This window comes from Stenella coeruleoalba (genome assembly GCF_951394435.1).
Source record: "Stenella coeruleoalba genome assembly, chromosome: 18".
NCBI classification, from domain to species: domain Eukaryota; kingdom Metazoa; phylum Chordata; class Mammalia; order Artiodactyla; family Delphinidae; genus Stenella; species Stenella coeruleoalba.
Genome location: NC_137164.1, coordinates 22,742,777 through 22,766,841, shown reverse-complemented (window position 1 = coordinate 22,766,841; position 24,065 = coordinate 22,742,777). Strand labels below are relative to the sequence as shown.

General features: G+C 43.7%; 1 protein-coding gene across 8 annotated transcripts in view; it reads right to left on the bottom strand.

The window, feature by feature from the left end:
* Positions 1-24,065, bottom strand: part of ENOX1 (ecto-NOX disulfide-thiol exchanger 1) — a 609,053-nt gene that overhangs the window by 428,859 nt on the left and 156,129 nt on the right. For 2 of the 8 annotated variants that reach the window (XM_079902712.1, XM_079902714.1), the window contains exons 3-4: positions 17,400-17,495; positions 15,461-15,566 (exon numbers count right to left, since the gene is read on the bottom strand). The exons of 4 other annotated variants lie outside the window; for them this stretch is intronic. The gene's annotated coding sequence lies outside the window, so the exon portion shown is untranslated. Of the gene's footprint in view, positions 1-11,502; positions 11,719-15,460; positions 15,567-17,399; positions 17,496-24,065 lie in introns of those variants that run through there. 2 more of the 8 variants (XM_079902713.1, XM_079902715.1) reach the window with 2 other exon arrangements.

Below are 24,065 nucleotides of genomic sequence, written 5' to 3'. Positions count from 1 at the left end.
TTGAATAAGAGAGTTCTGACCTGGACCACATTCAAGCCACCTGAGGTTTGGGAAGCCAAGACACAGAAGGTTTGCTGTTACTAAGAAGGTTAACATCGAGAAGGGTTAACATCAAATGGGCTGTCAATGCACCACTGGGACTGGGAACCATGCCCAGGGCCATGCAAGTTATAGTGACACACAGCAAACACTACAAAAGGGTCTCCTATTGGTAGGAGCAGCATAACATCACATCCAATTTCAAATGATGGAATCTCCTCAAAGGTGAAATTTTGCACTTGAAGTCTGTGGTTAACAACTGTTTCATGGACTCGTGGGACGCTGACTCTGGAAAAGCAGGCAGACCGTCAGCCTAGGCTGCCCAGGCTCCAGTATAACAACTTGCCGCTTAGCTTTGAGCATCATCACCTAAGCTTCCAGGGCCTCGGTTTTCTCATCCCAACACTCTCTATGGCCACCTCTGGAAACTCTTGAAGGCCACGAATTTTTGTTATGAGGCTCCTATCACAAATATAATCTTAGTAAACATGATCCTATACTGTGGCATTCCTACTTATTCAACAAATCTAAAGGGGAGAATCACACCCCAAAATGGATGTTCAGAACAGTCCAGCTTCCTCCACCCAAATTCTCTGAAAAGCAGACATGGTAACAAGCCAACCAAAACCTTGTTAAGACTGATCATGAAATAAATCATGTTCATCCCAGCTGAGCACAGTCTCCCTCACCCCTCTGTGCCCAGCTCAGTCTTCCCTCCATCAAGGGCTGGTGTGTCAGGACTGGCTTTGTCCCGCAGCAGCTGGGGGCCATCGGTCCCGGCTGCCCTCTGTGGGCTGGACACAGCTTGTGGCGAGGCTGGGCAGTGGAACAGTGTCGGGTTTCACGAGGAGGCAGGAAGGAGAAGGGCTGAACTTAGAGACACACAGGAAGTGGGGTGGGGGGCCTGGGTATAAGGGACACAGGTGTGCCCAGGCCAATCCAATCAGGAAGAGTTCCCAGCACGACCTAGTACAGGTTGCCCCTGTAAGCAGCTTTTTTGGCAGCAAAGAGCTGCTTGCAGGAAAGGGGTCTCTGCAGGAGGCCTCTTTTGTCTTGTCACTAACCTTAAACCAGGCACCCCGATGCTCTACTCAACTCCAGCCCCAGCACACCTTTCAAATCTCTTGATCACGTAATACCTTGCCTAACTTGTTGGTTCTTTCCATAGATCAAAGAGGTACAAATGAAGAATAACTAATTAACATATGACGAGATCTCTTCCCTAGCTTCCCCTTCAGTAACCTCACGAACAAACTGTGTGAACAAGTAGCATCTAAGGAAAGATCACAAGAAGTCCACAAGCCTGCACAGAGGCGGATGGGGACAACTCTGACCCCCCCATCTCAATGATTAACTGAGGTTACTTCCCTTTTTCTCTCTAAAAACTTTCCTGGCTGAGCAGAATCTTTGGAGGTGGTTTTGTGGGGGGACACTGAGTCCACCATCTCCCCAGATCGCCAGCGTTCTGATTAAAAGCAGCTTTCCTTTCTACCAACATTTGCCTCTCTCTCGAGTACTGATTTTTGAGCGGTGAGCAGCCAGACCTGAGTTCGGAACCCCCCCCAGTTCTCCAGGGAAGGCCACCCCCAGCTCAGTCCTACTCCAAACACAAGTCTGAGCCAGAGTTTCTCCCAGGCCCACAGGAGCCTAGACAGCTACACGGGGACCTCCCAGGCCTAACCCAACCAGCACTTCTCTGTGGTCTTGGCACCAGAGGGGGAAACTGGAAAGAAAGGGGCTGGAGAGGAAAAAAACTTTTTATGGTTCTAACTTTATGGAGAACAGCACAAGCTTTCTAATGGTGCCGCTTGGAAGCACGTCGACGTAAAGCCCAGGGGACTCAGCTCACAGCCCCTCATCTTTCATAGAATTCCAATCCTGGCACAATCCTTGTATGAGGATTAAATTTATTCAGAACCAATTTTCCAAGACTTCAAAATATTGCACACAAGTATTTGTTTTTACTAATCTACTAAATCTTTACAAAATTCCTTTTCCTTTGGTTAGAAATGAACAAAGCAGGGTTAATCTCTGCATCTTTTTCAACCATGGAAGCACAACTGAAAGAGAACAGACAATCTACCGCAGGTAACACAGAAAGTTAAGGAGGATCCTCGGAAAAACCGGTCCTGAGGGGAGTAAAAGGTCACTAGCACAAGCCCTTGCCCCATGAAGCCCCATAGCCCACGGACAGCCAGCAGAGGCCAGGCCAACCCAGAACCCTCCCTATTCTCAGATACCCATGGAACAGGAGGCAAATTCTGAGGATGTTCAGATTGGGTTTTTCTGATCTCAGTGGGCAGTTGCCACATGTGAATTCAAGTCCTTTAAGAATCCACTCACAAATGCTGAGCGTCTCTGCTTTATCTATAGAGATTTTCAAAACACCTCCTGTCTCTCCCTACTCTTAATAACGTCATCCCCCAACATTCACTGTATAACTGTAAAGAAGCAGGACCCATGGGGCCTTCTGGGGATAACCCCTCTCCCCATCTCCTAGACAACTGTCTCTGATGCCCAATTCCTGAGTTGTTTTACAGATGCTAAAACCCCCACCAAATAGAAGACTTTACCTGATGGCCATGAGCACAGAGGCCCCAGATCTCCTGGAGCCTGAGGACTGATAGTGTTAATTCCTGTGATACCGCCCTGCTATCTCACGATCAACCAGTCAAAGAACTGTGCACGAACTGATCACACACCCTGCCATGTGACTCTCCTCTCTCACTGTACCTTTAAAAATGCTTTCCTGGGCTTCCCTGGTGGCACAGTGGTTGAGAGTCCGCCTGCCGATGCAGGGGACGCAGGTTCGTGCCCCGGTCCAGGAAGATCCCACATGCCGCAGAGTGGCTGGGCCCGTGAGCCATGGCCGCTGAGCCTGCGCGTCCGGAGTCTGTGCTCCGCAACGGGAGAGGCCGCAACAGTGCGAGGCCCGCATACCGAAAAAAATAAAAAAATGCTTTCCTGAAACCCATCAAGGAGTTCAGGGGTATTTTGAGCACTAACTGCCCTGGATGCCTTGCCTGCTGCCTTACAATAAACGCTGTGCTTTCCTTCACCACAACCCGGGGTCAGTAGATTGGAAAGCCGACCCAAGTAACGTAATGAATCTCTAACCGTTCCTCAACAAACGAGTCTGAAAATGGCAGGCACATTTCGCCTTTGTCCTACCAGGATTTTACAAGGTTGAGAACGATGCTTTTCAGTTTGAAATCCATCGTTACACAACTCTCCTTATCTGGCAAAGGGAAACAGCCCAATCACAGTTCTCTGCTGAGCATCATTAGAGGAAGCCAAAGAAAGAGCAGGAGCAGGAAAACGGGTCAAAGAGCAACTCTTTAACTTACCAAAGCACAGGCCACTTTGCCCAACTCACAAAATCACAGCCTGCTTTATTCAGCTCATCCCCTCATGACCATGTACAGACGAGGAGATTTTTATCACTGCAGTCTCATTCCACAAAATAGGACTCCATTTTCTCATCTTTCTGAATGGCCATGAAATAATGTACATCTTGTAAATAGAGGTTGGTTACTTCAGGGAGGGGGACAGGAATTAATTTCAAACCTATCACATAGTTTCAAGTTATTTCCTGTGAGATTTCATATGGGGTGGGGGGGGGGGGCGCCCAGGACTGGAAGCCATTATTTCCATATTTATTGGAAATTGCATCTCAGCCAAAGTGGCACATTGTGTCCTCACAGTGAGACCTCACCCAGAGAAACAGAATTAACTCACCCTATCATCGTAAGTGTCCAGGGTCTTTTTCAGAAAACTGTAATATTTGACCCTCTAATTCAGACACTGTTTCTTTAACTGCACTGCATTTTAGCAGACTGTAATTTAAGGAACTGATTTCTAACCTAATAAACTTCTTTGCCAACTAAACCAAAGAGTTTACATCTGTGTAGTGCATAGGAAGTGATATTAGAACCAAATGGCTACTTTTTTTGAATCAGATATCTCCCAGCCAGATCGCTTAGCTGGGTCTTTATTTATTTATGGCTATATATTTTCTTCTCTAAGGCTGTTTCATAACCTTCTAAAATATACTTTTATATAAAAATATGTATTTTTATATATGTGGAAACTACATGTGCTTATGTATGTGTTTACATGTCTGTACACGTGTGTTTATGTGTGTATGCCTGTGTATGTATGTGTGAGTGTACGTGTGTACAGACTGGCACGAATTTAGACTGTGAGGAAACGACTGATAAAGGATGCTGCATATTTCATGTATAATGTATCTGAATACTGGATTTTACAACCACTGCTGATGGCATTATGCTGTTTTATTAAAATTACATTATGCACATTATGTAATTAATTCACTGAGGCTTCCAGCTCAGAACACAACCCTCCACAAATCTGGATTTTTAGTTTTAGTTTTCTTTTGTTTTAGGAGTATTAACACCTATTTAAGAAGACAGCATGGGGGTGGCATGAACATTAACACAAACACCACAAAAAATGTGGCACATACAAACTCTTGCACGAAGAGAAACATTTTGAGAAATTAAGTAAAATTAGTTAATGAGAAAATAAATTGGCTATTATATAAAAATGTTAAGAACCCAATATTTTCTTAAGGAGATTTGCACTGAAGATAGTTGACATTAGTCTTAGATCACCAGTACCCGATCTGACTCATTAACTGAACTGAAATACAAATAAACAGTATTGATTAGGACAGTCGGAATGAGGGACAAGCATTTAACCTGTGGAGTTGACAATAGTACCCTCCCACAGTACATACTATGGTAGATCAGGAGTCTGACCCAGGATGGTTTTTATGTTTTGGGGTGGTTTTTTTTTTAATGTCTTTAACAATGCCCTTTGCATCTATAAGTGATTTATTCAGAAATTTTTCAATGCTGTTTTTATTAAATAAATGCAAGTCTTTCTCTACTGTTATTCTTGTTTTTATTATATAAAAATATATATTTTGGCAGCCTTGCAAAATTAATCTTAAAATATTTCCCCCAAATTATTACATTCCAAGTATATATCCTTGAAAAGGAACATCTGTTTTATCTCTGAATAGTTGAAATCACGTAATGTTTATGCCCTACTTTAAAATATCATCTAAGGAAAAAAATTAAATTTCCAGGTTCATCATATCTACTTTCACAGCTCCTCAATTACAGGATATGTATTTTTTTCACTTTTAACATTTTTGAAAATGAGATACATCCTAAAATAATAGCCACATTAAATTTGGATTTACTCTTTATTTGCTCCCAAAACACTATTAAAGCATCTAGCAATCCACAGTGTAACAGACATGAGAAAATACATTATTTTCCACACGCCTACGACTTACTAAGCGTGTAGGTAGGTTCTGCCACATGCTTAATGTAACAGTACTTCTCACACACAGAAATTCCTAGAAGCAGCCTAATACCCCCAATCAATCACCTTTTTGCTTGAAAGAGGGGGAAAGGTGGCACCAGGAGCCACCAAAAAGAGTAGAAAAGTGAAGTACATACTTCTCCCGTACCCTTTTCGGCAAGCAATGTTCATGTGATTCACTTCTGGCCAATGAGAAGAAAGCAGAGAAGTGGCAGTTCCAGGAACACCTACGTTCAACCAACAAAGAGAAAAGACGTGGCTGGTGTGACCTCTTTTCTTCCCTTCTTCCTGTCTTACTCTTTAAGGATAATGGTACCGAGGCTCAGAGAGGTTAAAATAACTCACCCCAAACCATGCAGTTGGTAAGTGGCAAAGCCCGAGGCAAATCAGCCTCAGGGCAATAGGCCAATTCCTTAGGAGCTAATTTCTTCCGAGTGCTAAATAAAAAGTTACTGGGGTAATATGCACCAGTCAAATCAAATTTCATCATGCAATCCTTTATGTAACTAGCAAAATGTAAAAACAGCGCTCTCAGGTAGTTGAAAGCCTGTCCCATTCCCCACCCACTCACCCACCCACACAAAGAGAGCCTCCCCAGAATCACTCATCTATCTGGTTGGAGTAACCCACAGTTACTGCCCCCTAAAATTCTGAAATCAAATAAGCATGGCTGGTGCTCTCTGACTCAAGCAATTGAGAGATTGTATTATCTAATATGTAAATCTCTTAATACACAGCCCAACTACTTGATTTAGAACACACACACACACACACACACACACACACACACAGTCTACAGTAAAATCAAGAAAAACTAAAATAGAGCAACTTTCACTAATTTTACCCCCAGAACATTGATCCTGCCTTGGGCAAAGTAAATAAATCAGTGAAGCTGTAAATACAATATATTTTCATTACAATCATTTTCCCCATGCCTTCATTCAATAAGTGTTGAACAAATACTTAAAGACTAGAGATTTGGAGGGATGTCTGACCAGGAAGCCCCACACGCCTTGGACCAGAACTGAGCAGAGCCGGAACTCAATTCTCAGGTCTTTTTGCCTCCAATTCTAGCTTTAGGACCTTAGAAATCCTGAGCCCAAAAAGTGAACCTAGTATAACCCCACGCAAGTGAGAAACTAAATCCAGATGCCAGAGCTCTGTCCAAATTTGCTGAGCACTTGCTCTGAATAAAGTTCTACCCAGAAGGTGATATACATTAGAATAAAACATGTTCCTGCCCTCAAGGCCCTTGAGTCCCTGTGACCATTGTGTGATTTAAATAATTCAACTGAGATCAGAGACATTATCAGTAACAGAAAAAATTTAAAAAGAAGTCTCATGTGCCTCTTAAGATACCTCAAATTAAAATGAAGCTTTCCATTTGACAAAACCCTAAAATATATACTAATCAAGATAAATATGACCAGAATGATAATAGCCACAATGATAACATTTATTATTGAGCACTTACTATGTACCAGGCACTATTTCAAATGCTTTCCAACTTCTAATACACACGAGCATTAGACATTATTATCCTAATTTTACAAATGAGTTCACAAAAAAGCTCAGAGAATTACTTCATAACTTGTCCAAATTTACATATGCTAATAACCACTACACAATTCAGCCTCCAATTTCAAAAAATCCTGCCAGTATTCTACAGTTCTTTAGAAAGGGATAACAACTCCCGTACACACACGTACACACAGACACATAGTTTTATCTGTCTCTATAGGTCTGTTTGCTTTGAATATCCCAAAATTTAATCAATATCAGGAAAGAAAGCTAGAAGCTGAGAGAAATACTACCCATACGGAATGGGCCATTTGTGGTCAAAAAAAAAAAAAAAGAAAGAAAAAATCAGTAAGGTGAAGAAAATGAAGAGTTTAACAAGACAGTTTCCAACACTTCATACTTTAATTGTGAATTGAAGGAATTATTGAGGAAAAATATTTTTAGAAAAGCATTTAAATTTATCCTGTGGGTGTCACTGACACTAAGGTCATTTCAACACAATGATTTTCAAAGTAATAGAAACAACTTAGGGTGGAAGCACCCAAGAGATGATTACAATAGAATCAACACTGATTTGCTCCAACGTCCCAGGAGAAGAAAGTATAGACCTCATCTCCTCAAGATTCTGCTGGGATTGGATGTCTTTACTTCATTAACTGCTCATCCATGATACTATCTGAAAAATGCTGACCCTGCAGCTTTGTGCAGACGACTGCTGTCGCCTCAACAACTCTGTTTACTGGAATATCCATTTTCCTGTCTAATAGAGCCCAGAGTTGGAACTTCCTCCACTTGAGCTGATTTTCTACTGCTTCATTTATGCTACAGCTGTGTTTGTACTAGGCGTGAGATATTTATCTCCATGATCATATACAGTCCAAGGTAAAGAAAAATACAGGTAGAAAATGAAAAGGAAGAGACGCTCCTTTCACTGTCTTTCAAAGTAGAACAATTACAATTAGGTAGGGGAAAAAATACCTGTAAAGATGAACTCAAATCATTTTTTTACTTATAAAGGAAGACTGCTGACATAAGCAAACTGATGTAAATTGTGTATGTGTGTCCTGTCTCACTAATGTGCAAGTTTCCCTACTGGATTATAAGGTTCTTGAGGGCAAGGGTTAGATTCAAGAAACCTCATCTCTTACATGGGATGATGCCAAGGCCTGGGCCGTGGTGTCTGCGTTGCCCACTGTGTACTCTCTGGTTGTGAAGGAGCTGAGAAGATTTGCTGATGATCATGGCCAGGTTAGTCACTACAGACCCAGGGCAGCACCCTGCCCACGGGAGGTGCTTATCGAATATGAGTTGGACTAAATGGAAATAATATCAGCATTACCCAGTTACCTCCATTAACAACCAGTTTAGATGAGCTTTGATATTTTCCAAATTGTTCGTTTGTTTTCTCCTTTTAGAATTGTTAGTATTTAAAAGTTTAGGCATATGGTAATACTTAGCTGGAAGTAAATATTTAACCCAATCTCTACTAAGTAAAGTCCTTAACATTTTATATACAGTCTGAAGACATACATAAAAACATACATATACATACACACACACATTTGGAATAAAAGCTGGTCTCGTCATAGAATGCTGTTTTCTACGCGGTAGCAGTGAATAGAGATTTACACTTCAGGAGAAGGCAGGCACCTTACCATTTATCTTCCTTCAGCCCATCAACTTCCCTCTCCCCCTCTACCTCTTCAGTCATGGGTGCCTTCATATTCAGAACACAGCAGCTGCTTATTTTAAGAAGTCCAGAACTTCACAGCTGCTCACTGTGCTTTCTCGTTCCATTCCCATTGCAAAGCTGTCATGTTGTTTGTCAAGTCTGAAAATCTCTTTCCTACTTTTCATTGGAGACACTGATTAATTCGATAAAAATAGAATCCCAAACTGTCATAGCTCTTTCAGTCATCTTAATTCATTGTAATTGGTTTTTAAATATTCAGTTCCTGATTTCTCATAAAACTGAGGGCATCACACATGCGTGAGCTGTCGTTATTTCTTAATACTAGCAGTGGTAATAGTAAGGTACCCGTCCATTCTTCCCTGTTGTCTGTATACTTTCAACCCTGATTAGTATGTGTGTGGCTGATAAATAATTGATTTGATTTTATAGTGAGTGACATATTTTGAAATCTGCAAAGCATCTGATGCTGGGAATTTAAGCCAACCCTTTCTTTTCCCGAGATAGCTCTGGGCGCTCCTGCAATAATAAGTTGGAGCAGATCTTGACTTTCCTATTAGCATCTCACAATTTATGAGCTTTTGATAGCCATGAGATGGTTTTTAAAGGATGATTTTAATTCCCCAATGCACCTAGATAACTAGAAAAATAACAGACAATAAACGAGTGCTTTAAAGAAGGGATTTAAGAATTTAAAGCTTCACCCAAGCTGAAAGTAATCAACAAAACTTTATAATGGTCCTGAACTGACTTCAATATTCCCTTGACATTATTGAAGGAATGTATCAGCTTTGAATAACTTACTCCATTTAGGCTGCACAACTATCCTATGACGCAGTAGTCATTATCTACAGTTGTTACATGAGGAGATTTGAGGCTCAGATATTTTAGGCAAATTACAGAATTAGGAATTGGCAGATCTGAAGTTCAATCCAGATCCAGCTGCATTCCAGTCTAGATCCAGCCACATTCACAGCCCTCACCAACCCCCAGGAAGAAGGTGAGTCCTTGAACTTCCTGATATTTACAGCACCGTGTGGGTCCTTATCTCAAGTTTGAACCTAAAAAAATTCAAAGTTCATCTATTTCATGGATTATCCAAGACTTTGGGGTTCAATTTACCACTGGCTACATACTGAGTAGGAAATGACAGGGCTACAATTTTCAACCATGATCATAAGTAAAGATTTAACATATTTGGGGAATTATTTGAAAAATCAAATATAAAGAAACTTGTACCTCAAATAATAATTTTCCCAGTAGAATTCGCCTAGCAAGTTTATCGTGGAAATCAAAGAAAAGTGTGTATTGTTCTAAGCAAAACTCTTTAGGTAAGTTTCTATCAGTATCATCCACTGTCAAAGTGTTAAATTCTTACTTTTGTTACTCCTGTAACCAAAGCTGATCAAACAATCAATCACACGCCTTCTGCAGCTCCAGGTAAACCACTTTTAATTAAAATATCCTTCAATTACCAACTCATTAAAAATTCTGAACTCCATGGTAATTGAGAATTTAAGCAACAAGTTTGGTTGAATCACCGTCCAAAAATACTGAGTATAACTCAGTAAGTGAAGAGAATTAGAAATGAATTTTTTTCCTAAAGAGAATTCAGATTATATCAACTCACTGGTACAATTCCGTGTATTTAAAGACAAACACCTTTGATAGGTCATTATTAGGAATTTAGTTAATTATGCGTTAGTTTCTATTGGGAAGCTTTACTACATGTCTTGTGACGGCATTTATACCAGACTATCTTTACAAGGATGTCTGTAAATTAAACAGCCTGGAAGGATGAAGACGGCATCTCCCTCCAGGACAGAGGACAGACTGGTTCCCTGACCAGGATAATAAAGGCTGAGTACATTTGCCAGCAGCCCTTTATAAGACTGGTGGCTTCCCTCTGTGACCGCCTGGAGGGGTGGGATAGGGAGGGTGGGAGGGAGACGCAAGAGGGAAGAGATATGGGAACATATGTATACGTATAACTGATTCACTTTGTTATAAAGCAGAAACTAACACACCATTGTCAAGCAATTATACTCTAATAAAGATGTAAAAAATAAATAAATAATTAAAAAAAAGACTGGTGGCTTCCTAAACTCTGCCTTCCTCAGCTGTGACACAGACCCATCAGGTATGAAGTACCCACCTGGCGTCACTCAGTGTTGCCCCCCCGGGAACTGGGGAACAAGGGAAACTGACGCAAGCAGGAAGCTCGCGCCGCAGGCTGTGCCACGTGGAATAGAATCCTTCGTGTCTGACCCAGGAGTTTTGTGTCTTTTTCCAACACGTATGGAACTGTGGCAGGCTCACTTGTTAGCTCACAGGCAGGGTAAAATCTCAGAACCTTCACTGCTCTTGACAGTCATGTGTGACTGATTTAAGTATTTGCAGAGGCTCACCAACTCCAAGGGAAGTTTTTGCACCTCCCTCTGAAGCCTGACACTCACAGTCATCACCTGCGCTCACACAATCATGGCAAACCCACTACAGAAAACCACCTTCCTACAAGACCCGGCCACCTGATAGCTACTAAAATGAGGGGCGACGGGAACAAGTGGAGGAGGCTTGTCCACTGCCGGGTTATTAGTGCCATCGTGACCATGGACCTATACGCCCCAAACAAGATATCCTTCTTACTCCCTGATTGATTACATGCTTTCCCAGGCTGACCTGTAAATCCCTGCCATCAATCAGTCTCATGGGAAGAAAATCTCGTATCTTGCTCCCTCTCTTCAGGCTACCCCAAGGGTGATACAAGCCAGACAGGTTTTGAGGCACTGAGGTGCCCCAACATGCTTCCTTTTCCCCACCTTGCGGGTCAGGCTCATGGACAGTAATAACCAATATTTACAGAGCACTTCTCAATAATCATTTGATCCTTCTCCCACCTGGAGATGCAGACAATTTGTAGGCTCTCTTCACAGCAGCTCAGCAAATCCAAGGGGCTTCGCCCAAACCCACAACTGGAAACTGATGAAACGGACACGTCAGCTCGCGGCTTCCAACTCTTTCTTCTGCAACCGTTCCACCCTGTACGCCACGAAACCCAGAAGCCCAGCAAATGGCTCACCCAGGAGCTCAGAACGCGGCTCCTCGGCCTGCGCCTCACAGGGAACGCCCACGGGCGGCGTGGTTCCGCATCCTCCCAGCACAGATAGCACCTCCCACGTCTCCCCCGCCCCGGGAGGAGGGCTGCGCCTGCGCACAGTGCCATCTGGCCCAGGTTCCGGAAGCGGAAACCCAGGGGTCCAAATCAACCACCCCCCAACACACCTGCACAGAAACTGAGGCTGTGCCCTCCAGACCCCACGCTGGCCCTCTCATTCGCTCCTTCACCCACTCTCTGAGTGGCCCCATGAGAGGCAGGGGAGTACACTGGTTAGGGAGCAGGGTCTAGAGCTAGACGACATGGGATTTTTAACCCTGGCTCAATCACTTATTAGTTGTAAGATCTTAGGCGACTTATTTAACCTGTTTGTGCCTTAGTTTCGTTAGCTGTATAATAGGGATAATAACAGTACCTCTATTACAGGATTGATGTACAGATTGCATGAATTAAATAAAGTACTCCAAACAGGCCTACACTCAATAAATGTTATCTGTCACCACCACTCCAGCTGCTATGAGTCCCCACTGGACACACTGATCCCATTTTGGTTAGCACCCCAATTTCTCACCGTCAGGCCTGGGCCTGAAAGGTGAACTTCTCCAAGTTCCCCACACCCAACTCTACAAAACCCTACAAAACAGCAATCTAGCCTCGCCCACTCTGCCATCAGAAACAAAACTGTCAAAGAGAGTGCGATGAGCTCCAGAAATCTTTCTTACTGAATGAATAAATGTGTTGGGAAGACTCTGTCCTTCACGATATATATTCCGGGAACACAATGTTCTGGGCTGGAGCATCCTCTACCTGCTCTGTGAGTAAATCCACATTGTAGGCAGAATAATGACCCCTTTCCCCTCCCGCACCCAAGATGTCCACATCCTTTTCCCGGAACCTGTGACTACGTTACCTTACCTGGCAAAAAGGACTTTACCGATAGGAGTAACAAGGACATTGAGATGGCAGGTTTTCCTAGATTATCCAAGTAAACCCAATCTAATCAGGAGTCCTTAAAAGCACAGAAACTTCCCCAGCTGTAGTGAATCAGAGAGATGGCAGTCAGAAAGATTCAGATCATTGCTGGCTCTGAACATCTTGAAAGGGGCTACAAACCAAGGAATGTGCGTGGTCTCTGGAAGCCAAAAAAGGCAAGAAAATGGATTTCCTCTGCAGCCTCCAGAGAGGAATGCAGCCCTGCTAACAGTCTGATGTTAAACCAGTGAGACCTGTGCTGGACTTCTAATCTCTAGAACTTTAAGATAATACATCTGTACTGTTTAAGTCGCTAAGTTTGTGGTCACGTCTTACTGCAACAATAGAAAACTAACAGTCCCTCCCTCTGGATTCTCCTACTAGGGAAAGACCACAAGCCAGTATCTGGGCACTATGCCGTGGAATTAAGCAACAGAAAACCACATACTTCCTCACTAATTCATTCTTTCATTGAGTCACTCAATGAACTTCTGAAGCACCTGCCATATGCCAGGCACTGTTCTATGTGCTCCAGAACACAACAGTAGAACAGAGAGAAACAGTTGGCTTCTGTTCCATGGAGCTTACGTCCCAGAGGTAAGAGAGAGAGACAGTAAACAGGCCAATCAAGAGAGAAAACAATTTCAAACAGCGATAGGTGCTGTGAAGAAAATAAAACAAAATGAAGAGAGAGAACAAGGGGGCAGAGCCAGGGGAAGGAAACCCCAGACTGGGTGGGAGGAAGGCTCTCTAAGAAATGACATTTGAGCTGAAATCAAAAAGGTACAAGGAGTCAGCAAGGCAAAGATCCAAGTCAGATCCTGAGCTGCTAACCCATGGCTGACCGAGGCATGCTTACTGAGAAGGTAAAAGATGAAATAGCCACTCTGAGAAACTGACGCAACTTCTTGCTCCAAAGAAAAGGACACCGTGTGAATTGCTTCGCTCATTTTCCTGTCCTCACTCTTCACAAGCATGACTCCTAAGGCTTTATTTTTTTAACATACTTTATGAGCCGTGTAAAGGCAGCATTACCCCCAGAGTCCCTGACATCACTCTCAGTGCTCTCCTTATCTGAATATGGATGCGGTTAGATTCCTGGGACGGCCGGATTGCTCTCGTTTTGATGGACTTCCCTGTGGCTGGCTGCTCCCTGTCTCAGTGACACTGGCTCCAGGACCAAATCCATCGCTCAGGTTCAGACCCAGATGGAGAGCCAGAGCCCATGCAGACGCAGCTGGCTCCCCTGCACACTTAATGAGGAGAAAAATATCAAAGTCTCTAGACGGTGAGTAAATGGGTAAACTTCTCTCTCCTGTCTTGCCAGGTAGGAATGACGGTCTGTGCCGTCCAAATCACACAACAAGCCACTCGATTTATCTTTTATTGGTAAATAGGATCTTGCTCTGACATCTTTGGTAAAATAGTGAAAGCCACTCCAATTTTCATGAAGACTGTCATAGTGTCATTAATTATTTCTCACAATTGCTCCTTTCACAGGTTCTTTATGAAGGTCAAGCTAGAACGGCCAAGCAATCTGTCTCAAGCCAGCGTTCCCAGACGTACACAAGCGATCCCGAGCGGCGCGAGCCATCCTGTACACCTGCTAAGACTCTCTCCCACATATACTTTGCCATGTGAGAAAGTTACAAAGGCGAGATATGCAAAACGATTCCAGTTCTAGAGCTATTCTACCCATTTTTGTTGTTTTATACGTTAACACAAGAAACTTACATATAGACTTCATACTGAGTGGAAAGCCTTTTGCGTTGGGGAGTTGGGGTGCAGGGTTAACACTTCACAATGATAATTCACTGACCCTGAGGATGGTGCTCAGATTTTAGAGCCAGAATGTGAGTCTGATTTCCAACCCCACCATACAACAACTGTACGACCTTGAACAGGGCACACCTCTGACCAAGCATCAATCCTTTCTTCTCTATAGATTGAAGTCGAAAGAAACGCCCTTTCACCTGTTTCAGAGGGTTCTCACAATTCCAAAATGAGATGTACTTTGTGAACTAAATGTAAGTGTAAACGCAAAGTCCCCCCCACCCCCCACCCCAGCCGCCTCACTCATGGTGCTACAAATATGTTGCGTTTAAGGCAAAAGCCCAGGTCCCGGTTCTCCGTACTCCACCCAGGATTCCTCTCCTCAGTGACTCCCTATGAGATGCCCTGGAGCTTGTGGGCGTGGCTGTTCCCGCACCCGAGAGCATTCCTCTCCTCTTCGCTGTGCTTTTCGTGGGCTCCACTGACCACTGTTACTCTGCCACCCACAAGTCACCATCGACCCCCCCCCCCCCCCCAACAACATTCTCTGGACAAATAAGTTCCTCTAAAACGCCAACCTCCAGGCCCGGCCATCAGGGAAACCATTTCCACTCTCGGGCCTTGCTCTTTCAAAAAGGCACCACCAAGAAGAAGTCGTTAGGCACTGAGACCAGTTCTTTGCAGGAACTGGAAAACTTTAAGGGCCAGATAATAAATATTTTAGGCTTCAAAGGCTTAAGTAATGTATCTCTGTAACACATTCTTCTCTGCTTTGTTTTTACAATGCTTTAAAACCCTAAAAACAATTCTTAGCCTTTCATCCTTACGAAAACAGTCACAGGCTGGATTTGTCCCGAGGGCCGGAGTTTGCCAACCCACGCCGTATGCCACAGTCTCGTTCATGCCAGAGCATACTTGTTTGTGTGTGTGTGTGAGCAGGTGTCTTCTGTTGGTAAGGGGAGTTGAGGGGAAGCTAGTTATGTCAGGAGAGGTACCTGGAGCCTCTGTTCCCTTGGACATCCAGGCTGTCGCTCAGTCTGGTCCCATGGGCAGATTTCTTCCCAGGTGGCTTTCTCTCAGTCCAGCCTCTTTCGGGGAATCCTAAGCCATGGGAGAGATCAGTCCATGTCTGAGCTCCAGAAGTAAGCCAGGCTCAAGTCCTCACCCTGAGGGCTCCTGAGCGGTATGCAAATTGAGCATGTGGCTTCCATGCCCCCCGAACATTCTGTGACAGAAGGCCGCTCTGCCCGCAGCACATGGATGGGACCTGGCGGCTGCAGTTACTTATGATACCATCCAGCCTGGTAAAAATGCATCACGGAGCCACCCAAAATATTTTAGACATTTATAATCTGCTATGCTTACTACCAAAAAAGAAGAGGAGGGGAAGAGGAAGGGGAAGAGAAAGACTGCAGAATATTGCGCTTGGATGTCATTATTACCACAAAATCATTATTACCACAAAATCATTATTACCACAAAATCATTATTACCACAAAATCATTATTACCACAAAATATATCACATTTATCAAACACTGTCACATAATCCAAAAGCAAAAGTACGATTCCCCGCCATTCACAGTTTCTAAAGGAGAGAGAGTAGATTGGTCTTCCTTTGGATGTTTTCTCCTCTTCAGAGAAAACTTCATTTCAGTTCTTCTTGATTTTCACATATATGCCGTGAGTTAAGGCCTCCCCAAGTGCAGAGAGTGCCCATCTGCAAATAGTAAGGGAGGCCGCCTTGGCCCACAAAGGAGCTAGAAAATGGGGCCCCTTCGGCTCTGTGTCTCAGCACAGTTTGGTTACTAAAGGTGCCTCTGTTGGGGGATGAGTGGGGGGGGTGGAAGGCACCTCTTACTCTGGCAGATCCAGCTGTGCCCAAGGACACCCGTGTATGTGAGCAGAGCCAAAATGGCTTCTCACCCCGACTTATGTCCTTGCCAGGCTGCACGACAACACACAGAGGCCCCGACTTGGTCCGCGAGTCAACGTCTGCAGGCCGGATGAATTTAGCCCATTTTACGCACCTACTAGCACTATGCCGACACAGAAGCTGCTCATAACATGTATGGCGTTGACTATGCTGGTGCTGACGCCATCACCCACTTGTCAGCTGGAGAGCCTTTGCTCGTTATCACTTAAGGAGGGCTGATTTTGAGAGGGACGGAGACACCTCAGGGACAGACAGGGTAAAGCCGTCCACGGTGTGGGTAAGTTGCAGGAGGAGGGTGACTAAAAGCCACGAAGATGAGCACAAAGAGAAGGGTAACTAGTGGAACAGAGCCGACAGCTGAAGCTGAGGATGGAAGCCTGTTCCCCGCAGAGGATGCTGAACGCCTGGAGGTTTAAACAGAAAGAGGACTTTCTTCAATAGTGGGAAGGAAGGTTTGGGAAACCTTGTTTGCACTGATGAAAGAGGTACACAGCTGAGAAGCCAGGAGGCCGGTGATGAGGGGAAAGAATAGACACAGGTGGGGGCCTGGAGATGTGTGAGGAGGAAAATCTGAAGCTGCCTGGAAGCTGCCGGGGCAGAACCAGCGATAGGTTGGAAGCGGGAAGAGGGAAGGGTGTGGTGGAGTCAGGGCTGACTGGAGTTCCTGGCCCAGGAAACGACTGATGGCTGTGTTTTGGTTGCCAAGACAACAGGCCTAAATGGCAGCCGGAGAGGCCTCAGAGTCTCTCTCTGGGATCCTCCTGCCGTGGGTCATGCTGTACAGACCTGGTGTTCTTCCATTAAACGTACAATATGTACTCTTGTTGCGTGAGGTGTGTGTATCACCTGAAAGGACTCTCCCTCCCCATTGTATCAGGATGCTGTGGGTTGCAATCATGCTTCTGAAACACATATTTTTCAGCATTGTTAGGGGAAACAAACATCTGTGACAACTAATCCGAACCCATTCATAGGAAAGATAAATAAAAGCATTCTAACCTGTAGCAGTATATGTAACTTCTTTAAACACGGAGAACGTTACAGCAGAGCTCTACCTTTCCAGCAGAGAATGTACTCCGTATCTTCCTCTGGAAACTAAAGATACTACATATAAATTTGAAATCATATATCTCTTCAAAGCATTAATTTTTAACAAGGCCAAAATTGCTAACAACCAGGGAAAGTACCGATGGATAAATTATGTGCTCGGTACATAGGATACATTGTGAATTTGCATGCATATTAAATGCAAATAACTAGAAGAGCATAGCACCAAGGCTTCAAATTTATATGTGCAAAAGACAGTAAATCCTAACATTAAAGTTCTTCCCAGAAAACATTAACTCCCCACATCCCAGCAATGGCTGCACAGTCAGGGGAGTGGTCTCAGTACAGAGTTTAGGAAGAGTATAACTTGTATCACCCATGCCACCCACTCACCAGACAGAGCAGACAAGACCGTCTGCATCCTGTGCGACAGAAGTAAGGTGCTGGTGCTGCCCAGCTCTTCAAAGTTTTTTTTTTCTCTTTTTTTTTCATAATTTGACAGGATAAAAGGTACCACCAAAACTGCCACTTTTGAATGACTAAGAAAATCTTTCTTCATTGTAAAGATTTCAACATTGAGGAAACGGGACAAAACACAGCTAACTTTGCTCTTCCACCAAAGTAAAAGTCAGAGGTATGTGATGTCAACTTGGGAGGCTTTGGTGCCCAGTTATTTGGTCCAACACAAGTCTAGCTGTAGCTGTAAAGGTATTTTTGTAGATATAATTCACAGTATCCCTCAGTTAACTTTAGGCGAAGGTGAGTACCCTGGATAATCTGAGTGGGCCTCATATAATCAAGTTGAAGGCCTTAGGAGCAAAAAAACTGAGTTTCCAGGAGAAAAAAGAATTCTGCCTGAAAACTGTAACACAGAAATCCTGCCTAGGGCTTCCCTGGTGGCACAGGGGTTAAGAATCCGCCTGCCAATGCAGGGGACACGGGTTTGAGCCCTGGTCCGGGAAGATCCCACATGCCGCGGAGCAACTAAGCCCGTGTGCCACAACTACTGAGCCTGCACTCTAGAACCCATGAGCCACAACTACTGAGCCCGTGTGCCACAACTACTGAAGCCCGTGGGCCTAGAGCCTGTGCTCCCCAACATGAGAAGCCACTGCAATGAGAAGCCCGCGCACCGCAACAAAGAGTAGCCCCTGCTCACCGCAACTAGAGAAAGCCCGCGCGCAGCAGCGAAGACCCACTGCAGCCAAGAATAGAATAAATAAAATAAATTAATTTACAAAAAAGCCAAGAATAGAATAAATAAAATAAATTAATTTAAAAAAAGAAATCCTGCCTAAGTTTCCAGCCTGCTGACTTGCCCTACAGGTTCCAGATTCAAGGCTACGACATCAACTCCTGCCTGCTGGCCACCCTATGAGTTTCAGACTTGCCAGCTCCCACAGTTACGTGAACCAATTACTTAAAATAAATATACTATATGTACATACACACAGGCGTAGATGTGTGCATATCTATTGATTCTGTTTCTCTGCAAAACCCTGACTGATACAAGACGCAAAGGGATTTCCCACTTAGAACAAAGTGTTCAGCGTTATAATCCATCCTGGTGGTTCGGTGAGTGTTGCTTGATTTTGATTACAACGTAAAAATTAATGTATTCTCTTTTCAGAATTTTTTATTGGGAGATATATAACATTATGTTCGTTTCGGATGTACAACATAATGATTCAATATGCGAATATATTGCAAAACGATCACCATAAGAAGTCTGGTTAACATCCATCATCACACATAGCTTATAAATTATTTTTTTTCTTGGGATGACAGCTTTTAAGATCTACTCTCTTAGCAATGTTCAAATGTACAATACACTGTTATTAACTAGAGTTACCATGTTCTACACTACATCCCCACGACTTATTTATTTTATAACTAGAAGTCTGTACCTTTCGACCACTTTCACTCATTTTGTTAAGATAGCTCCACCACTATGGAGTACAGGACTTTCTTGAAAATGTCCTTCCTGATACTCATTTAAAGGCTTCTCACTCTAAGAGGCTGACTCTAAGAAGAAGAATGGGGAACTATATTTGTAAAAGAGGCTCATGAAAATCTTTCTGGTGGCTGAACATCTGCTCAGCAAGGCTGCTTTGGGGGCTCGCCTTGCTGTATTTATATTGTGAATTCTCTGTGGATGCTAAGTCTTGGGGGATGGAACTGTCCCCTCATTTATGGCCTAAAAGCACAAGTCAGACGATCAGCTCTAATGAAGCAAATATCCCTGTCAAGTTCAGATCAATTTCACGGGTTTAATGCCACTCTGACTGCTCCTTCTCTGTCTCCTTTCCTCCCTTGGCCTCAAAAGGCAGCTTACTGTGTGTGCTCTCCAGCCTCGGCTCTTCCCATCTCCTCTGTGTGACATGGAATGCTTATCCCCACACCCGGATCCAATTACTGTGTATGCGCAGCCCATCCCAGGCCTGTGCTCCCTTCCCGACAGCTAACTCTTCTCACACCCCTTTACTTATTGCCAACTGTAGGATCTCCCGGGAGTGGGAGGAATGAGGGAAAGGGTCGTAGCACGTCCAAAGGAGAACCGACCAAATTTTCTATCTTTTGCAAACTGTTCCATTGCCACGGTTCCTTGACCTGCAAGCTGGGAAGAGAACTGATCTATTCTAGAAGGCATCTGGACATCTGCCGTATATAATCTTTTGGATACGCCCTCTTTTTTTTTCGGACCAGTAGGGATGGGAGGAGTTCTCCGAGGCAGCCCCCCAGCCTTGACTGAAAGTTCTCAGTAAGCTCTCCTCATCTTCCGTCTTCTCTATCAGTCCTGTCACCAAGGCCAATCTCTTCGCCTTCTCCCTTCCTCACTGCAGCTCTTCTCACTATGTGCCTGCCTTCTCCCTCTTCTGAGTCACTGTATAACCCACAGCAAGAATCACCTCCCCCAATATACACTGCCAAATGTAAAACAGATAGCTAGTGGGAAGCAGCTGCATAGCACAGGGAGATCAGCTCGGTGCTTTGTGACCACCTAGAAGGGTAGGATAGGGAGGGTGGGAGGGAAGGAGACGCAAGAGGGAGGAGATATGGGGATATATGTATACATATAGTTGATTCCCTTTGTTATACAGCAGAAACTGACACACCATTGTAAAGCAATTATACTCCAATGAAGATGTTAAAAAAAAAAAGATTACCTCCCCCAAATGTCACTTTGATCAATCATGTGACATGTTGCCAAGTGTTCCAAATGTTTCTTCTGAAATTAAATTTCAGCCCCGGATCTCAAGTCCACCAGCTGACTCCCTGCTTCCCCCTCACTCTCCTCCTTTCTAGCTCTGCCCCCAGCTCACAGGCCCCACCCCTGTGCCCTGCCCCCTCTCTGCTCTCCAGAAGGTGGGGCTAACCCTTCTCTCTTAAGACCCCTCCCCTAATACGTTCCTGCTCTCCTCTGAATCTCTACTCCGAAGGAATTCCCTTAACGTTAAAAAATAACCCCTGCTCGTTTTTCACAGGGAAAATTCAAGAGGTGATGGGGCTTCTGGGTCCCACATCCCAAATAACTAACTCACTATGGTTTTCCACCATTCCTGCTTCAGATCCTGAGGCTGGGGCTCACGTACAGCTCACATCCAGGAAATCCTGGGGCAAAAAGGAACTACCTGAGTAATAACTTGCTCGGTTTCATCTGAAAGCACCCCTATTTGTTCCGTCCTCGGAACAAAGTCGCAAATGAGAAACCTCCCCCGAATTTAACCTTTCCTCTCGGCAAATTCTCTTAGACACGGAAACTAATCTACACAAGTATTATTAGGCATGCGTATCAGAATATATTTCCCATTGTGATTTGTGCACGTGTTGCATACAGTTATGGATGTATTTTTGGAAAATTGTTTTTTTAATATTTAATAGCCATTAAACGGGTAAAATAATACTCTGCTCCTTACGGAACAGTGAAAAGTCACCCTAGCACTCTTTGCAAGTATTTGCAATTGTAATCAGTAATGCAGGCAGAGAGAATGCCAGTGGTTTTCAATCATCACTGGTAAAAATGTAAATTCTTTAAAATTAAGACTCTGAAGTTCACCTGCATTAATCTACTGCTAATGCAAGCTGGGACTATTTTCTAGGATTCTGAGTGGCTTAACATCATCAAGACATGTCACAAGCTCCATCCAAATTATTCAGTACATACCACGCATTTTTCTGAACCTTTCAGAAGATGAAACAAGGAGAGGCAATGAGAGTGTCTGAAGAACAAAAGGAAAAATGAAGCACAGAGACCTCAGGCTAAAAGTATAAAACCCTTGAGAGGGTTTTAAGGACATTTTAGAGGCCTGAAAAATGAGAACAAATCAGCAGGCCCATTAACTCAGCAGCGAATTAAAGCACCATTGTTTCCAATTTCAGCCTTGAATATGGAGGGCACCAAATGGACCACGTTCTGCTTCCCCTCTGTAGGGAGAGTGAGAAGTCACCGCTCTGTATTCTTAACTGCCTTTCTTCTTTTCCAGCTTAAAAATGTAGTGAAAGAGTGACTATCCATTTCCTAACTCTTCTCCTAAAACATTATTACTAACTTCCCTAGGACCATGTTAAAGGGACAACAAGAAAATAAACAATCGGAGGTTCAAAACACAAGTTCTATTCCCCATTAATTTCAACTTGTCTTCTTCCTTTTAGAAAAAGATGAAGTTTACTATCTTCAGATGTATGGTTCTTTACCTTCATACTTGAGACAAAATGGTAAAATACAGCATGTGGTTAATCCACAAACTGAAGAGCCTCTGAATTTAAGAAGTGGGCCATATTCCACAATGACATATATTTTATTGTCTCGCCTCATGGAAACGGGGTTCGATGCAGCTCCTTCCAATCCCTGGATGAAGTAAAAGGTCTGGAAGGTCTAATATGACCACATGAGAGATATTCCTTGAGAATCGATTTGTATTTACGCCAATTTGTTCGGAACACAGTCTCACCTGTTAAGTAGTGCTAGGCCCGCAGGTTAACTGCTTACAACTTTTTAAGTCATCGTTTGGGACTCTGCTTCCACATCTAGAAATCAGCGCATCCCAGCCGGTAGGTCTCAGCACACTGCTGTGCTGTGACTTGGTTCCAGGTTTGCTATGAGGTCCTGACACCCCTCAGCCTCAGAGAAGAAGGTGGGGCCCCGTGCAGCTGGAAAGGTCACAGCTGGCCATCAGCTTCCCCAGAGTCCAAAGGCACAGTCCCCACTGCTCTGCTGAGAAGCACTGCATGTCCAGGGACACCCATGTTAACAGGCCGCTGCAGAAGGTACCACTGCCCTTCTGGAGAAGCCGTCCATGCAGCTGGGGGAGGCATTTGCATTCCAGACGTGCAAGGTACAGCTGGCTGAAGGTGGGCCTCTAGTAAGTTGGGGAGGGGGAACTGGTGGGCAAAGCTCTTGGTATCAGCTCCCCAAATTCTCTCTTTATGGGTTTCAGAAACTTCTTTCCACTGGGGGCTAACGTGCCCTTTCACTGGCATCCAAGCTACCTATGGGGTGACTGCTCTGACAATGAACACGCATTTTACCAATTAGGGGCCCCGTCATCATTTTTAATTACTTCATAGAAAAAAAATTCAAAGGGCAGTATCGGAGTATTGCATTTATAGAGCAAAGAAGACGATTAAAGCTGTTGGATTTTTTAAACATAATTTTAACTGCTGTAAAATTTGGAATAGTGGTGAAACAGCCTGAATATTTCTTAATCGATGCTTGTGTAGTACCTGACAGTGACTAATATGAATTCCAAGAGGAGAATCACTGACATCTTGATCAAGAATTCTATTTAGCTATTTAGGCAAATAGCAATGTGAAAAGAAGTTATGTTCATGAAAGCAAATTCAGGCTTCTCATTAGAAAATTTGAAAAGATTTCATTTGGAAGTTTCTTAGCTATACAATAGTCCCCAGATGCATGTCCCCAGCTTACTATGTTTCTAAGTTATCTGTTCCTATGTGCGCCACATTGAGGCGAAATTGAGAACTGATTTTAATAACATGCTTGTATCACTATTTCTTGGTTTTTCAATTTTAGGCGTTATCTGTTGGCCTTCCAATAAGGAAGATGAGGGTTGGTTGGGTGGTTAGTTTTCATCCACCTATATTTGTCCCATGTTCCTATCCTCAGAATTCTAGCACAATTTTGGTTATATTAAATACCCATTTTAAATCATTATAGCTACAGAGACATTATTAGTATCTGAGTCATGTAATATTCTATGATTACATTTCCTTTTCTGCATTCCTTTTTCTCCTTCCTGTTACAGTTCATGGAAATGTTTCATTTCAATGTAACAAATCAGTGTTACATTTCACTTTGGTTAGTTTCCTTATATAATTAGCCTGAGGTTATCCCCAAAGCCTCCCCCAGATTTGTAAATCTCCTCTCAGTAGGAATAGATCAGGTGTTTTATCAATTGCATCATCTTCAAGCCGACTCTCCTGAAGCTCTCTACCTACTCCTGTTGAGATCAGTGGATCACTTGTCCCTCTGCACAGCTGGCTCTTACATTGGTCCCGTCTCTGGGATCTGGGGTCTTTTTGGTTTACCCACTTATTGGAGCACATCATAGTGTTGTCAAGTTTCATGACCATGTACTGGTATTACCTTTTAATTGG